We start from the raw sequence: 12,050 nt of genomic DNA, 5'->3' as shown, positions 1-12,050 counted from the left end.
TCATTGGAAGACCAATTTTTCCCCTGAAGTATTATACTCAGTTTTGCTGGGTAGGTGATTCTTGGTTTTAGTGCTAGTTCCTTTGACTTCTGGAATATCCTATTCCACACCCTTCGATCCCTTAATGTAGAGGCTGCTAGATCTTGTGTTATCCTGATTGTATTTCCACAACACTTGAATTGTTTCTTTCTAGCTGCTTGCAATATTTTCTCCTTGACCTGGGAACTCTGGAATTTGGCCACAATGTTCCTAGGAGTTTCTCTTTTTGGATCTCTTTCAGGCGGTGTTCTGTGGATTCCTTGAATATTTATTTTGCCCTCTGGTTCTAGAATCTCAGGGCAGTTTTCCTTGATAATTTCATGAAAGATGATGTCTAGGCTCTTCTTTTGATCATGGCTTTCAGGTAGGCCCATAATTTTTAAATTGTCTCTCCTGGATCTATTTTCCAGGTCAGTTGTTTTTCCAATGAGATATTTCACATTATCTTCCATTTTTCCATTCTTCTCGCTTTGTTCTGTGATTGCTTGCTTTCTCATAAAGTCCTTAGCCTCCATCTGTGCCATTCTAATTTTGAAAGAACTATTTTCTTCAGTGAGCTTTTGAATCTCCTTTTCCATTTGGCTAATTCTGCTTTTGAAAGCATTCTTCTCATTGGCTTTTGGAATCTCTTTTGCCAATTGAGTTAGGCTAGTTTTCCAGGTGTTATTTTCTTCAACATTTTTTTGGGTCTCCTTTAGCAGGGAACTGATCTGCTGTTCATGCTTTGACTTCATGTCTCTCATTTCTCTTCCCAGCTTTTCCTCTACCTCTCTAACTTGATTTTCAAAATTCTTTTTGAGCTCTTCCATGGCCTGAGCCCATTGGGTGGGCTGGGACACAGAAGCCTTGATTTCTGTGTCTTTGCCCGATGGTAAGCATTGTTCTTCCTCATCAGAAAGGAAGGGAGGAAATGCCTGTTCACCAAGAAAGTAACCTTCTATAGTCTTATTTCTTTTCCCTTTTCTGGGCATTTTCCCAGCCAGTGACTTGACCTCTGAATATTTTCCTCACACCCACCTCACCTCCTGATCCTCCCAGCCAGCATTTGGGGTCTGAGATTCAAATGCTGCTTCCAGCCTCAGGGCTTTGGGCGGGGTCAGGGCTGCTATTCAGTGTGAGATTAAGTTCAGATGCTCAGGTTGGGGCAGGGCAGCCTCTCAGGCTCAGTTTCCTCGGGGGGTTTATGCACAGACCTTCCACAATGGATCCAGGCTCCCGCCCACTTGGGGAGCCCCAGTCTGCAGCCGCCTCTCAGCTTCTACCTCCCGGGGGGGGGCCTGAGTTATGGGGGCACCCCACTCCCCTCTCGACCCTCCAAAGAGGGGACCTCTCTCACCGACCCCCATCACCTGTGGGTGGAGGGACTTGTGCGGCCGCTGGAGATCCCGTCCCTGAAGCCTGCTCAGATCTGTTTCTCTCGGTGCCCCGGCCGCAGCTGCGGCAGGTCTGGGTTGGGCTCCGCGTCTGCAGCGCGATGGACCTTTTGTGAGAGGTTTGCAGGTCCCTCTGTGGGTGGAGGGACCTGCATGGCCGCTGGAGATCCCATCCCTGAAGCCCGCTCGGATCTTTTCCTCTCGGTGCCGTGGCAGGGCTGCACTCAGCTCCCAGTCCCTGCGCCCAGTCCGCAGCGTGAAGGACCCCCCACGAGAGGTTTGCAGGTCTCTCCGGAACAGAAATCTCCCTCGCTCCAATGTTCCATGGCCTCTGGGTGCAGAATTCGCCGTGAGTTACTTCCCTGTAGCCGTTCTATGGGTTGTGGGTTCGGAGCTATGTGTATGTGCGTCTTTCTACTCTGCCATCTTGGCTCCACCCCCCCTAAATTTTTTAACAAAGGTCCTTCTAAGCCTAATCTTTATGTGGTTTTTAGCATAAATGCATTAGAAGAGATAATCATGAGACTCCTGATGCATTTGTTTATGAGCATGTCGATTATATTCTTACTGTTATTAGTTTCTACTAATTGAGAGGAAAAAAGAGGGAGGGGTTAAATAACTAGATAAAGAGTAATCAATTTATATAAAATTCTCTGTCTAGGGAAACTGAGGAGAATGAGCATGTGGAAGTGGAATTACTTTAAAGTTGATTTAACCAAAATAAGTAAAGAGATAAATTCTTGAGTTATCATTGCATTCTCCAGAAAAATTGAACTTGGATACAATGAACCATTTATTGGATAAACTCCTCCATTTGAGATTATATTCAAAACTTTTGAGTCAGTATTAATTAATGAAACTGCTCTATAGTTCTGTGCTTTATTCTTCCCTGGTTTGGTGATAAGAACTATATTCGTATCATTAAAAAAAAAAAAGTCTGGTGGTAATATGACTCTCAATCTTTGGGCACTAATTGTTGTTTAAAAGTTGTTGAATTTTACTAAGAATCAAGTAGGACTAGAATTTTCTTTTGTGGTATTTCTTTTATAGTTAGTGGGTTTTTTTTTTTCCGTTTCTGAGGTTTAACAAATTATGGTCTTGATTTGTTTCTCTACTGGTTTCAGTATTTTATATTTTTGAAGCTATTTCTCTCTTACTGTTTACTTATTTCTCAGTTGTGTTAGCAAATTCCTCTGTTCCTGAGTTGTATTAGCAAATAGCTATGCATAATAAGTTCTGATAATGTCACTACTTCACCTCATTCATTTACTATTTTGTAGACTTTGCTTTCTGCCCATTTAATCAGATTGCCTAAAGATTTATCATATGTTTAGTCTTTTTGAAGAATCAGTTTTACTATTATAATTTCTGTAGGCTTTTTGGTTTCTAGTTGATTTCTCTTCCAACTATTTGTTTCTTTTTTGACTATATAATTTTCAAATGCATATTCTCTTTATGAATCATCCCCCTTTCTATGTTATTAATGTCTGTTTTTAAAGCTGTAGTTTTTCTATTGAGAATGGTTTTAGACACATTAGAGAAAACTAGAAAGATTTTCCATCATTAGTATTTCTTTTCACACACACAAAAATATTGTTTTTATGATTTGTTCTTTGACCTATTTATTATTTAGGATTTCATTGTTAATTCTCAATTTGGGTTTGTGTCTTCTGTATTCCCTGAACTAATTATTATTTTTATTGCATTAATCTGTAAAATATGTTTATTTCTGCCTTTAATATTTATTCATTTATCTTCAATGACTCCATACTTTGTAACATGGACAGGTGCCAAGAAAAGAAAAACAAAACAAAACAACTGTGTATGCCTGTATGTGTGTAAAGAATGTATGTGCATATATTTATATATCCATGTGAAAATATATCCTTTCATTGTTCCTTTGATAAGACACTATAAGTTTTTAGCAATAGTTTCTTCAGAAATTTGTTCTATCTTTGTTTTCCCTTTTGTCTTTCTTTCTATTAGTCTCACAATGAAAGGTCATTAAAATATTTTGGTAATGTTTTTGATTCCTTTCCTTTGTGAACCTCATTTGAGGCTTTTTTTGGGCAAAGATACTGAAATTGTTTGCCATTTACTTCTCTAGCTCATTATATAGATGATGAAAATGAAGCAAAGAGAGTTAAGCAATTTTCTCAGGGTCACACAGCTAGTAAGTATCTGAAGCTAGATTACTTTTCAGGAGAATTTATCTTCCTAATTCCCAGCTCAGTGCTTTACCTACTGAGCCACCTAGGTATTATAGTCTATATATTCTTATAACTCAATTAAGTTTTCTTTTATGAATTTAGATGATAAAAAATTAGGGCATATAAGTTTAATATTGATATTACTGTTTATGACTCCTTTCACCATAAAGTAGTTTCCTTGTTTATCTCTTTTTATGTTGTAAACTTTGGGTTTTCCTTTTTTTGATAGCATAAATTCAGCTTCTGCTCTTTTTGTATCTACCTGATGAATAGTACATTTTGTTTTCATCCCTCATTTTTATTCTATGTGTTGTTTTTTAGGTATATTTCTTTTAAGTGATCAACTGCAGGTTTTTTTTTTTCCTTATAGAACCTATTAGGCTTATTGGATTATTCAGTCTATTCCTATTCTAAGGTTATGAGACTTGGCTTCCTCTACCTAATGATGTTTTCTTCCCTTCTGAATTACAATTTTTCTTTCTTTCTCTTCCTTTGTAAATGCCTTATCTCTTCAGTTATTTTGCTTAATATACTTTAAGGTATCCTTTTTTCCACAAACTCTCTCCTACTCCACCTGTAGCAAACAAACAAATCTTTTGTCACTCTTTTCCCCTAGTTTTGTTATTTTATTTAACTTAATAACTTTTAATCTAGTCATCTAATTCTTCCCTTCTTTGTCTCAATTTGTTAAATAAAATCTTCTTGCTCTCCTACCCATAAACTTTTTGTTTTGTTTTATTTTCAATTTATTTGTCTCTTTTTTAAAGTATTTATTATGTTTGTTTCTTCATTAATTTTCTTTCCTCTCTTCTTATTTTAAACTTTTATTTGTGGCCTTTAAATTCATTTAGTGCTTCTTACATCTCTGTATTTTTCATGGAATTAAAGTTTCTAAGGTACCTGTTTGGAGTTCCCCCTTCTAAAATGTTTCTGTGTTATTGCTTTCTAGATCTTGCTTCCTCCTACTTTTTTTTCTAACTTGTCTCACTCTTAGAAATATCAGTTTCAGAAAGGACAGAAGTATTGCTCCATGGTAGAAATTTTATGTTGTTCATGGCTACCCCTTCTTATGATCAATTTTTTTTCTCATTTGCCATGGAATCTCATTTCTGGGTCATGTCATTTCACTCTTCTGATTTCTAGTTGCCTCAAAAGACCTCTAAGACTAGTTGCCTCAAAAACCCTCTGTCAAAGATACTTCTATCTCCTGAAATAGAATGCCATCCATGGAGGCAAAATACTCTATCAGATGTAGTGGTCTCTCTCTGTCCTTGGAGAACTCAATGTACTCTTTATGCAGAGCATATCTATTGTAAAGCCCATCAATCATTGTAAACTACCTCTCTTCACATGAAAGCTATTTTCAGTGGAATCTCTCCCTACCACTGAACTGCAATTCTTTCCTTTCTTTTCTCATACTCTAAAATCTCCTTTTAACATCTCACCTATTCTCTTTTACCTGTTCTTTTCCCTGAAAGAAGAGGAGTTATTTCCCTTTCATTGTTTACCATTTATTTGTATAGGGGATGTTATGCCTCCCACTTATCTTCTTCCTCCTTTGGTTTATGCACCTTCTTCAGTAGTTTAGCTGTTGGTGTGGTACTGTGAAGGGAGGGATGCTACATAAGTATTGAGGATTAAGAATTACCTTTCTTTGCTGCTAATTCATGAAGTAGTTACTTCATTAGATTTCTTACTATCTTTGCCTGTGGAGAGAGCTGCAATTACTTAACCTTTTGTGCAAAATTCTTATTTTGGGGAATACTGAGAGTTCAAGGGGTAGTGGAAAAAGTCTAGTCTTCTATCTTTTTGTCACATGACCCATAATCCCTCTATAGTATATTAATGAGAATATTCTACATATGTGTCAAGGGCATTCTTGATGAATGTGTACAGGAGCAATAGTTCACATGTATGGGGATAGATCTCAGAGTTCTAGGAGAAATAGATGCTAACGTTACCTCTCACTCAGAGTTTTGAAACAAAAATTTCTCTTTTTCAATGTGATAAGCTATTTAATACTGAAGCTAATGGAAAATACAGTATCATTCAGTGATTTGTATATGAAGAATTGAAGAACCAGAGAACTTTAGAGTTAAAGACTGAGGAAATACAAATACTAAACTAATCCATGATTATGGGACACATGTTATTTACCTTATTAAAGAGAGATGAGAATGTGATTACAAATCATAAGCTAAGAGGAGAAAAGTCTGGAAGAAAGGACTCAAAAAAGTCAGCCAGCAGGTTGACTATTTGGATGAGACTAAAACCCAGTTAGGTGTTAGTCAAACACAGCATGAATCAACTCAGCCTAGCAGTGTTGAACAGATAGCATCTGTTCAAAACAGAAGCTATCCTCATCAAGGATCTTTAATAGATAGTTCTTGAGATGTGAAGAGGACACCAAAGTTTACAGTTCTAAAGTTGTAAGTTACCCCAAATCAATCAGTTTTCTTCATTTGTAGATTTTCCTGGCAGGTTTACGTAAGCATATATTTTTTCTCTCTCCCCTCACCCCCCCCAAAAAAAAACAAACCATGAACATGTTGATGTTGGATTATGGTCAATGTTTATGTGTAGATTGAGATGTATTAATTATTCTTGAATATATTTTAAGGACAATTATCTATTCTATGTTGCGTTTTGCATTATTGCTAAGTTAGTGTTTCGGTTTAAGATCGAAATGCATAATTGTGAATAAGCACGTTGGTGACAGTGAGCTAAAGTAGGGGGTAAAGGAATATTCCCTTTATATTTGGTTACTTGTAAAACCAAGAGAGACTTACAGCATTAAAGAATGGTGGTGGCATTTCACTAAGAATGTAGACCTGCCAGTGTGAAGGTAGACTGGAGTGAGTGAAATAAAAAAATAAATGTGTGGACACATTATGTGTGCCCACACATATTATGTATTCACATATGCTTATGTGAAGAGGTACTCACACATTTACATGAAAGATGTGAAGTACTACAATTTGGGTAAAAATAACCCAATGAACATATATTTTCATATACATTTTTACAACTGATATTTTCAGATCACATCTTAAAAATAAAACAGTTGGCTGAAAAATAAAGAGAACACAGGATTTTACTTATTCAGTGCCATAAAAAATAAACTATCAAATAAATCTGATCCAATTATTTTACAAAGCTAGGAAAAAAGTTTTAGGAAAATTCATCTGGAAAAACAAAAGATCAGGGATATCAGGAGAACCAATTAAAAATATGAATAAAGGTGGACTGGTGTATCAGATTTTAAACTATATTACAAGGCAATAATCATGAAAATAATCTGCTACTGACTAAGAAATAGAGTGGTGGGTCAGTGAAATAAATTAGGTATATAATACATAGTAGTAAATGACCACAGCAATCTAGGAAAGCTAATAAGCTTTGGGTGTAAGAATTCAACATTTGACAAAAACTGCTAGGAAGACTGGAAAGCAGTTTGGCAGACAAAGACTAGCATCTAAAACATAAACCAAGATAATGTTAAAATGGATGAAATTATTTCAGCATTAAGGTTGATATCATAAGTAAAGTAAGTGAGCATGAAAATATACCTATTAGATCTATAGATAAGGGAAGAGTATATGACCAAACAAGAGATAGAGGAGATCATAGGAGATAAAACAGATATTTTGTATTTGTTGTTTTCAGTCATGTCTGACTCTTTGTGACCCCATTTGGGGTTTTATTGGCAAAGACACTGGAGTGGTTTGCCATTTCTTTCTGCAGCTCATTTTACAGATGAGGAAACTGAAATAAACAGGGTTAAGTGACTTGCCCAAGGTTACACAGCTAGTATCTGAGGCCAGATTTAAACTCAGAAAGATGAATCCTCTTGACTCCAGCCCCAGCACTCTATCTACTGTGCCACCAATTTTGATCACATGAAATTAAAAAGCTTCAGCACTAACAAGACTAAGTTATAAAATCATAATTAGAAGGAAAACAGGAAACTGGTGAAAAGGTACATTGAGTTTCTTTGGCAAAGACATCATTTCTCAAATAAATAGGTAACTGGGCCAAATTTATAAAAACTAGATCTATTCCCCAGCTGATAAATGGTCAAAGGACATAAACATATAGTTTTCAGAAGCAGAAATCAAAGCTCTCAATAACCGTATAAAAATGCTCTGCTTCACTCATGATTAGAGAAATGCAAATTAAAACAGCTTTGAGATACCATCTCACACCTATCAGACTGGTTAACATGACAGAAAAGGAAAATGACAAATGAGAAGATGGGGAAACACCGGGACACTAATGGTGGAGCTGTGAACTAATCTAACCATTCTGGAGAATAATTTGGAGCTGTGCCCAAAGGGCTAGAAAACTATGCATACATACCCTTGGACCCAGAAATATCACTGCTAGGCCGGTATCTCAGAAAGATCCAAAAGGGGGAAGGGGAGAGTAAACCTATTTGTATAAAAATTATTAATAGTATCTCTTTTTGGGTAGCAAAGAATTAGAAACTGAGGGGATGATCATCAATTGGGGAATGAGCGAAAATGTCTCAGCATATGATTTTGATGGAATCCTATTGTCTAATAAGAAGTGATGAGTAAGATGATTTGTTTTTGTTTTTGTTTTTTTAGTGGGGAGACCTGAGAAGATTTATATGAACTCATGAAAAGGGAAATAAGCAGAACCAAAAGAACATGTACACAGTAGCAACAATGTTAATGGTATGATAAACTGTGAGAGATTCAGCTATTCTGATCAAGACAATGATGCAAAACAACTCCAAAGGATCCTTAATGAAAAAAGTGCTATCTACCTCCAAAGACCAAACTGATGAACTCTGAATGCAGATTGAATCATATGTTTTTATGTTATTTTTTCTTCTTTTCTTTTTCTGTGTTTTTATGCAATATGACTAACATAGAAATATGTTTTGTATTACATCATATGTATAAATGATATCAAATTTCTTGCCTTTTCAAGGAGGGAAGAGAATGGAAGAAAGGGAGAAAATTTGTTACCCAAAATTTTTTAAAACATGTTTAAAAATGTACATGTAATTGGGAAATATTCAATGAAATAGAATATTTTCTTAAAAACAGAGAGTATACAAGGTTCCACTGTATTTGTTGTGTTTAAACTATGAAAACTCATTTGACTCAGGAAAGTAGAATACTTTCTTAAGGACTCTCCTCTATTAATATGTTTCCTTATATATTTTACACTCATACAGAATTTCATAAAGGATGCAACAACTAAGATAACTTTTTAAGACAATTTTCTAATTATAAATATCAAGCCAAGCACAAATCATTGGTTTGGACATTAATGTGATATTCAGAGCATATTCCAAAGGGAAAGTACGTTCTATTGATAGTGAAATTTGCATGTGCTCCTGTTTTTGTATGTCATTGTACTGATTATGTCAAGTCTAGCAAAGTTTCAAGGCCTTTCAAATGAAATATATAATCATACAAAAGCATTTGGTCTAATTAATTACTGAAAAAAAACAACTAAATGGATGGAGGGTCTATTGTCCAGACTTTAATGTGCATTTGGATTGAAAGCCTGTAGAAATGATCTGCCTGTATCATGGACAGAACCCTCAGATGGACAATGAACTGGGACAAGTTCTGAGTAGCTTCAGAGAATGATCTAAATTTCATGTACGAAATTGTGCAATGTTTTTAATGAACTAAAGTTTCTCCCTGAAACAAAGGCTTAAACTAACACCAATATTCTTCTGATGATGCTACATGTCCATTATAAAGCATGAAATAACACAATTGTGGAAAAATCCAATATGTAGGTAACCCATAGAATAATGAAATGAATAGGAGATGTGAGTCACCTGAAGAATATGCCAACGTAGAATTCAATAGAAGCATAAAATATCTTATCAAAGAAAGATATGAGTTGAAAGTGAGGTGGGTAAGTCATGAGCAAGAGTGAGTGACATCTGATGGACAGTTTATTTCACTGCTACTTGGTCAATATCAAGGGATGGAGAGGAAGGCCCTTGAACCTTGGTTTTATAGGAAGAAATGTATGGAAATCAAACAGAACAAGAAGGTATGCATGGATATCATCTGGACCATTGGAGGGAGTTTCAACATTGATAAGAGCACAGAACCATCAAAGTATAATGGATTGATAGTTTCTCATATCCTCTTGGTTTTCCTTTTTTTCTATTTTCTAAAATTAATATTATATGCCATCTTTTCAATTTTTAGGTAATCTTCCCTAATGTGAGGCATCATGAAAACTGACTCCTGAGATCTTTTAAAACTTTGTTTCCAAAGAGGACTTCCAGTAACCAAGGTGGTGGTATAAGTAATAAATCTCTGTAACTCTCCCACATTCACTTCCAAACTACCATAAAATAATGACCTAAAACAAATTCTGGAACCCAGCCAAAAGATGGGGTAAAATAAATTCTTAGCCTAAGAAACTTAGAAAATTGAAAGAAAAGTCTCTCCCATCCAGGTAAACAGGAGTACACTATGAGACAGGAAGCATCCCAGCAAGCCAGCAGAAAGCCCCACCTCAGCAAACCAATGGGAGATCCTGAGTCCTAGTGCAGTGGATCAGGCAAATGTCAACACTAGACCTCCCCCGCCCACCTCCACACATACCTCAGCATAGCCAGTTGGGAGACTCCAACTTGGAGAACTACCAGTAGCTTCATTGTAAAATTGAGGAAACAGGTGCCTAAGCAAACAAGCAGCCACTAGCAGAGCCCTCTCCACATGCTTCAGCATAACTCTGGGTAAACAGGCAGCCTCCAGTGGCCAGACCCACCTGCTTCAGTGTAGCTCAGAAAAACACAGAAACACCCCACTGGTCTCAGCACACACCAGACACCAGTACTAGGACCACAGCTAAACACCAGGTAGGCTATCAGACCCGCTATGGCCTCTAGCAGTACCAGCCATCCCCATGTCACCCCCTATAGCACAGCACCACACACAGGGGTTCCCCATGGGCTTCAGGGCAACATCAGCACAGGACCAGATAAACAGCCAGGGCCTGCAGCTCCTGCCTGAGACAGTATGCCTTCCACCCTGAAGCAGAAGTCAAATTTTAAAGATAGGAAAAAGGGCAAAAATCATGAAGAAAAAACAACAATACAACTTAGTTGCCTCCAGAATGAGTGCTTGCATGTGTATTTACTCAAACCCACCAGTGGTTCTGATGTTTTCTTTTTTAGTATTATTTCCCCTGCTATACACATTACACTGGATATTGGGTTGGTAGACCCCAAAATGAATGGTTCCACTATTTTGGCCAATAAGAATGTCACTAAAATTGCCTACAAATTTGTCTCATTTTTTTTTTCCTTTTCTTGTCTTCCTTCCAGTTTCGTCTATGAATGTTCTCATGAAGATCTTGTGTTAATCAATGTCCTCCAGTCTTATTGGGCTATTATAAAAAGGAGACCTTGTTCATGGTCTTCTGTATCTGTAGTGAATAAACAAGTGAGAAATCTCCAGTTTTGATATTTTGAACTCCTTTTGATTTTAAATCAACTTGCAGAGGCATCTGTAAAGCAAATCCTAAGACTCTTTAATCCTAATATTTTTTCAAAAAAACAAGTCAGATGGAGGTGACATTTGGAAAAACTTTTTTCTAAGATGAAAGCAAAAATACCAAAGCAAATAAACCTCAAACTGTGATTGGAGATTGAAGACTAGGGTAGAATACAGAGGTCTACAAGAGGCCAGAGGGCAGAGGAAAAGGAGTGACCAAGATCTGATAAAATGGATAAAAATGACCAAAAGCCAAAGGTGAGTTAGAAAGAAAGAAAAAAAGAGTTTTTACTTACAAAACCATAAATGGTGTTTGAGGGGTTATCCAACTGAACAAGAAAAGTAAAAGTAGGAGTTTTAAGTTAAGATGATTCCTTTTTATTTATTTTCTGCAATTATATGTAAAACCATTTTTTTAAGATTTGTTTTTAAAATTTTGTTTCAAATTCACTCCCTCCCTCTGCACCCCGCTCACTGAGAAGGCAAGAAACTTGATATAGGTTATACATGTGTATTTCCATACTAGTCACATTGTAAATATATTTCCATATTAGTCATGTTGTAAAAGAAAACACAGACCAAAAAAATTAAGAAAAATAAAGTAAAAGAAAGCATGCTCCAATCTGTATTCACACTCCATCAGTTCTTTCTCTGGGGATGGATAGTATTTTTCATCATGAGTCCTTTGGAATTGTCTTGGATCACTGTATTGCTGAAAATACATGAGTCATTCACAGTTGATCATCTTACAATATTGCTGTTACTATGCACAATGTTCTCCTGGCTCTACTCATTTCATTTTGCATTAGTTCGTGTAGATCTTTCAAGGTTTTTGGAAAGCATAGGATGATTCTTAGTTGGGTTTCTGACTTGTTCTGCAGATCATATCTGTCTGGTTAATGGTTGGTGGGCTTATTAATCTA

At 36.4% G+C, this 12,050-nt stretch overlaps 1 long non-coding RNA gene across 4 annotated transcripts in view; it reads left to right on the top strand.

Annotated features, from left to right (window-relative positions):
- LOC140515021 (uncharacterized) overlaps window positions 1-12,050 on the top strand; it is a 106,427-nt gene that overhangs the window by 72,232 nt on the left and 22,145 nt on the right. For all 4 annotated transcript variants that reach the window (XR_011970809.1, XR_011970810.1, XR_011970812.1 and 1 more), the window contains 3 exons: window positions 8,233-8,322; window positions 9,832-9,922; window positions 10,959-11,385. This is a non-coding gene — a long non-coding RNA (uncharacterized lncRNA). The remainder of the gene's footprint in view (window positions 1-8,232; window positions 8,323-9,831; window positions 9,923-10,958; window positions 11,386-12,050) is intronic.

Source organism: Notamacropus eugenii, chromosome 7 (assembly GCF_028372415.1).
Source record: "Notamacropus eugenii isolate mMacEug1 chromosome 7, mMacEug1.pri_v2, whole genome shotgun sequence".
NCBI lineage: Eukaryota > Metazoa > Chordata > Mammalia > Diprotodontia > Macropodidae > Notamacropus > Notamacropus eugenii.
Note: the sequence above shows the minus strand (reverse complement) of the source record. Positions and strands in the feature narration are given on the sequence as shown.